Raw genomic sequence first — 6513 nt, 5'->3', positions numbered from 1 at the left:
CACACACACACACACACACACACACACACACACACACACACACACCTGTCCCCAATACTACAACAGAAGCTTTTGGGCAAAGGTAATCCTGTTGCTCACCCCTGGAACGCCAGCACCTTAAATCGTGCCTGGAAAATAGCAGGTGCTCGGTTAAAATTTCTTCAGAATGAATGCCCCTCCCCCTACACTGTGACTCATTTCCTCCTTCATGTCACCTCCTGTCCTCTCGTGCAAGTCTCTGTGGAAACCCTCATCCACTGTACTGCAGTTTGTTTACATCTGGCTTTCTTATAAACCGAGAGCTCCCGGAGGTGGAGAACTGGGCTCAGCAGGCTGCACAGTACCTGGCACATAGCAGGTACTTAAGAAACATTCCCTGAATGTTGTTAAATGAATCACTTGTGATTGCCTACTTTGGGGCCAGGATCTGTGTAGACACTGTAGAAATATAAAAAGAAGTGAGACACAGATTTCTGTTTGAGGGTTTTTTGTGTTTTTTTTTTTTTTTTTAACCAGTACTGTAACTTTTGCTCACTCCAAGAAAAGTCTGAGGTTTTACCTCAGGCAACAGCATACGTTCAAAGGCAAGGCAGTAAGACTTAATCCACACAAGTCTGTCAAAATAAAGACCATAGAAAGAATTTTTTAAAAGCAAGTTGAAAATAAAATGTTTATTGCTGTACTGCTAAGCAAGAAGCTGTGATATATCCTTTGAAAGTCACTGGTATGGAAGGAAAAGATTCTAACCAAAACAACGTTTTTGTTTTGGTTAAAGTTTACAACAGGGAAAAAATAAACCTTTCTTTCCTCTTAGAAGTTCTGTTTTTAAAAGAAAAACTCTGGGCCACAGTCATACCTACACGTGTACACGTGGTGATTCCACATGATTCCCACTAATGTTAAGGAGAACCAAGGGGATAAAAGCTTAAGTAAGTCCTTCATATGAGAAAATTAATTTATAGTAGTTATCTATTTTGGAGCTTGGGTAGCGCAGTGGTTAAGAGCTATAGCGAGCTACAGATGCTAACCAAAAGGTCTGCAGTTTGAATCTACCAGCCACTCCTTGGAAACACTATGGGGCGGTTCTACTCTGTCCTATAGGGTCTCTATGAGTCGAAATCGACTCAATGCCAACGGGTTTGGGTTTTTTTTTTTTTAATCATATATTCTGAGAATTTAAAAAATTACTTATGTGCATGCTCCTATTATGAAGCCCTACAAGACTCCCATTACTGTCACAACTGTTGTTGTTACGTGCCGTTGAGTCGGTTCCGACCCTATAGGACAGAGTAGAACTGCCTTAAAGGGTTTCCAAGGAGCAGCTGGTGGGTTCAAACTGCCGACCTTTTGGTTAGCAGCCAAGCTCTTAATCACTGTACTACCAGGGGTCCCTGTCATGACTAGTAGCATACTAGTCCTTATTCCTAACAAATTTTGCAGCTTGTCTAAGTAATAAGTAGGCTTTTAAAAATGAGGTAAATCCTCTTCTCTTTAATTCCTATGTGCTTTATTAACTAAGGAAGAAATAAAAAAGAAAAAGAAGTTAAGTCAACCACCATTTCTTAGAAGACTTGGATCTATTTTTCAAGGACTAAAGATCTACTTAGTACATTCATGAGGAGCCCTTGACACAGTGGTTAAGAGCTCAGCTGCTAACAAAAAGATTTGCAGTTCAAATCCACCAGCTACTACTCCTTGGAAACACTATGGGGTAGTTCTACTCTGCCCTATAGGGTCACTATGAGTCAGAATTGACTTGATGGCAATGGGTTTAGTTTTGGTTTTTTTTTTGGTGAGTACATTCATGTACCTCTTTAAAGTGCTAAAAAACAAAGATGTCAACCTTGAAGACTAAGGTGTGCCTGACCCAAGCCATGGTGTTTTCAGTCGCTTTATACGCATGTGTAAGCTGGACAATGAATAAGGAAGACTGAAGACGCTTTTGAATTATGGTGTTGGAGATGAATATTGAATATTCTACGGACTTCCAAAGGAACGAACAAATCTGTCTTGGAAGAAGTACAGCCAGAGTGCTCCTTAGATGCAAGGATGGCGAGACTATATCTCACATACTTTGGACATGTTATCAGGAGGGATCGGTCCCTGGAGAAGGACATCATGCTTAGTACAGGATCAGTGAAAAAGGGGAAGACACTCAACGAGATGGACTGACACAGTGGCTGCAACAATGGGCTCAAGCATAACAACAATTGTGAGGATGGTGCATGATCGGGCAGTGTTTCGTTCTGTTGTTCACAGGGTCGCTGTGAGTCAGAACCAACTCTACCGCACCTAACAACATTTCATGCATCAGGCAGTAACTGAAAAACACCTCAACAAGGTCACGCATCACCAAGGGACAAACGAAGGCAATATAATCCGAATATCCAAATGATGAGGGGATTCGTGAAGGAAAATATTGATTAGAATAGCAGAGCCTCTTTGTTTCTGTATGTTTGGAAATAAGCACATTATTGGCTTATACTTTATTATGAAGTAGCAAAGTCTTTCCCCATTCATTGGCAGGTCAATTAGAATGCCCTTCCCCAGGATTAATACATTATTGATCTATAAGAAGCAACTTACTAATAATGACTAGCTCTGGCATATGCTCTGGCAGAGGCGTGAGATGAATAAACCAATTTCTATACATGAAAGAAAAACAGGAATCCCATGTAAGCCAAAGATCTGATGCGATAATACTGTATGAACTATGAGCAACATGATCAGCCCAACAAAATTATTTTGTTTCTTACTTTCAGGTGTCCTTGGACAAAGTGGAATAGCACCATACAACTAACAGGAATTAAAAATAAATAAATAAATAACCTACACATTTTGCAGTCAGGCTGATGCCAGAAAGTAATGCGGATGAACAGTTAATGTTCCAAATTTAATACTCCAAAAAAAATATCTTTTTTGGCTTTCTTTCCAAGTCATCAATAAATACCCTTGAAATTAGCCCTCTCCCTCTAAACAAGTGAATGTAGTCTTGGATTCTAAGTTGTCAGTGCTACCCTTTCAAACTACATAAAACTCAGTGTATGGAACTTTTATCTAGAAAAGGATTCCATTTCAAAGTGGGTTCCTAAGAAAGAAATGACAAGTAGGCCAGACACTACAGCAGCCTTACTGGAAATTAGTTTGGTCCACCTGCAAGAGCAGATGTTTATTCTGGACAGCTGCAGGAAGATGGTGGAAATATCTTGAGAGCTATTGAATTCTGTAATGATTAAAAACAACAACAACAACGAAACAGCATTTAAATTTTTATAGTGTTACTTGAATTTTTTCTTCCAAGAAATTTTAGGTTTATAAAGTTAGGATAGCACATCAGCCTGGCAGTCTATAAGACTCTGTTATCAATATTTCATACCTGAATCTTTTTGCCACCCTACATTGTCTTTTCCCACTATAAAAATCTTTGTAACAGAGAAGCACTAATAATTGAAAAGTGTGTTTGAATAACATAATTATAAGAAAGAACGAATTAACTAATTGTACTAGTTTCCAGATGTGAAAGATAAGTGTCATTTTTTCCTCATTTTTTCCCTTTTAAAGGAAAAAAAAATATATTGACAAATAGATTTGTCACTGTAGCAATTACAATATGTGAAAATGGCAAAAACAGATTTGATTTTTTAAAATAAATTTTCTGTTCACAGCTCCATAATGTACCACAAAATTTAATACGAAATCTCTTATAGCAAAACTATATGTTTAAATAAACTCTAAATTAAACTTGGTTTTCTTTAATATAAATTCTGAATATAAGCAAAATCTTTCCTCTGCCTCATCAATGTTCCTGACATTAACCAATAATATTGTTTTTTATTTAAAAATTTCAGATCTTTTTGTAAATTGTCCATCGACTTCTTTAGATTATTAATGACTATTAATAGTCACTATGCATAAAATAACTTTTCTAAAATATTGCTTTCTGGAGAATCAGAGTGCATATAAGATATAATATTACAAAATAGTTCTAAAGACAGCACATGGCAAATATCAACTTACGAATCCTTTCACAGACTGAATTGAGTTCTTAGGAGTAAAGAGGAAATAAAATAATTTTAGAAAGTGTTTTTTCCCAAAGATTTCAAATTCAACAATATATGCCATGGCAGCTTTAAAGTAAATGACAAATATCAAATCAAAGTTTTCACAAGTTCTCACACCTACATTCATCTAACCAAGCTTTCATATATTATATATTTTGAGGCCCCTGCTCTGTATCTGTCACTGGGACAGGTGCTAGAATCTTAAAAGGAATAAGATGCATTCCTGTCTATGGAAAAGCTCACATTCCAGTGAGGGCTAACTTACAGTACACAAATATCATTTATGTATGTGTATAGTTTAGTTATCAATATACTACATACGGATTTATAGTACATATATAGTACACTAATTTATAGTACAGATAGGCACAAGCATATTTATAGTACACAGATCCCTAAAACACATTTAAATACTTACTTAAATTTCATCCTTATTATTTTATGTATCTTTTGTTCCAGTATGGAGAACTATTTCTGCTGCTATAAACACCTCAAGGATTGTAGTAAAAGGATGTATGTGCTAGCAATTTTCAGATTAAACTTGCATGGTTTACCTTTGCCTCCTCCTTTGGAAGGACCACCCAGTAAGCAGCCAGACTGATAAAACGGCTGTGGGGTGGAGGACAGGGGTCCCTTCCTCTCCTCTCTGCTACCCTTGTGGAGTTCAGGCTTTTGCTTCCCCCTCCTCCTCAGTCCTGTAGCCTGCACCGGAACCTTACTTTCACTCCCTCTCCCCTACTGTTCACCTACCCAGGTTACCGGAACATCAGCTGGAGCCTCAATGGGAGCCCTGAAGTCCCTGTAAGCAAGAACTCATGAGCAACCTAGAAACCAGGATCAAGGGAGGCACGGCTCTCGCAAATGCAGAAAGAGCTGTTTCCCAACATCACAGCTCACAATGAATTTTTCCAGAGAACCGGGCTAGCAGGTACATAACTCCTTAACTATTACTAATTCTTCAAGTACGTCACAGTCTAACCCAGCTTTTGTGGACTTAGCAAAGAAAAATAAATATTATCCTAGAAAACTGTGTGGACCTGGCAGATGTCTTATACACATACGGACGGGCAAAGAAAACCAGGTTCTTTACACGTGACATTTGTTTATTGGGTAATTATCTGAGCACTTAGTAACTTTTATGTATGTACATTTGCTATTACACACCTCAGTTGGATGCCTTTACTCTGTTCTCTATTGTCTTTTTTTTTTTTTTTTAGATTATATCGTTTGGAATTACAGCCTTCAGTTCAATCCACCGCAAAAGAATTAAATACAAGGAGGAGAAAATTCTCTACACACAATCTGTCACTCACATAGATGACACTTGATCATGTCCCTCAGTACTCTTCTTTCCCTGAGGCCCAAACCCCATAAGAACAAATACAGCCTATTCCATTACAAACTGCAATTACCTCACAAGGGGTTAAAACACCTACCCTAGTCATCAATTCTCGTGTAATAAATGGTACCAGTATTCACACATACACTTACACACACACACAGAGTAGTGCTAGAGCTCAGAACTGAAAAATAGACTCTTAAAAAAATAGTTTCCCTCCAGCAAGAGTTTTATTACAGCCTATTTTATGTGGCCAGGAGTTTTGTTTTTGTTGTTGTTTTTTCTTGCCTAATAAGAAAATGGAGCCCTGGTGGCACAGTGGTTAAGAGCTTGGCTGTTAACCGAAAGGTCGGCAGTTTGAATCCACCAGCCACTCCTTGGAAACCCTATGGGGCAGGTCTACTCTATCCTATAGGGTTGCTATGAGTTGGAATTGACTCGAAGGCAACAGTTTTGTTTTCTTTTGTTTTAATAAGAAAATAGGCCTCTTGACAGTCACTATGGTTTTAGGAAAACTAAATCTCTTCTGAATGATTCCAGGTATTCATTATGCTGCCATTTTTATAATCTAAGAGTCTGGACTGCTATATATAACCCATGAATTCCAATTTTGTTTTCCATTATACTTCTAATTGCTTATTCAGTTGGGATGTGGCATGGTGTACATTAATGATATCAAGAGCCTTATAGGAAAATGCTATGGGTAAAAGAGACATTAGTTATACCACTAACTAGTGATGGTCTCAAATTACTAAACTGACAAGGGCAGAAGTGGAAAGACTTATAAAGAATAGTGTTACCATGACTTTTCTCTTTTACTTGGTTCAAAATCCCTGCATAGTTAATACAGTAATACTTAATACATGCATATGAACCTACCACCTCTCCTCTCTTGCAGTTTAATTAGGTGATTGACTTCAGGCATACTATAAATTATAATGACAATTTAATTACTTTTTTTAATGTGCACACTTAAAAGATTTATAAACAGGAATAGAACAGCCCAGTACCTTGAAAAGAGGCACATTGAATGAAATGAAGCACAGCCCGGAATGATGACAGAGACAGACGATTTCTATAAGATAGAGCTGAACCAGAAGAGGTTTCCCATGG

General features: G+C 37.7%; 1 protein-coding gene across 11 annotated transcripts in view; it reads right to left on the bottom strand.

Annotated features, from left to right (window-relative positions):
• Positions 1 to 6513, bottom strand: part of HIVEP2 (HIVEP zinc finger 2) — a 243284-nt gene that overhangs the window by 123053 nt on the left and 113718 nt on the right. For 3 of the 11 annotated variants that reach the window (XM_023729562.1, XM_023729574.1, XM_023729591.1), the window contains exon 1: positions 100 to 1079. The exons of the other annotated variants lie outside the window; for them this stretch is intronic. The gene's annotated coding sequence lies outside the window, so the exon portion shown is untranslated. Of the gene's footprint in view, positions 1 to 99; positions 1080 to 6513 lie in introns of those variants that run through there. 11 annotated transcript variants of the gene reach the window in all.

The sequence above is a fragment of the Trichechus manatus genome, unplaced genomic scaffold (genome assembly GCF_000243295.1).
Source record: "Trichechus manatus latirostris isolate Lorelei unplaced genomic scaffold, TriManLat1.0 scaffold00002, whole genome shotgun sequence".
Taxonomy (NCBI): domain Eukaryota; kingdom Metazoa; phylum Chordata; class Mammalia; order Sirenia; family Trichechidae; genus Trichechus; species Trichechus manatus.
The sequence above is the reverse complement of the archived record's forward strand: the minus strand, read 5'-3'. Positions and strand labels throughout refer to the sequence as shown.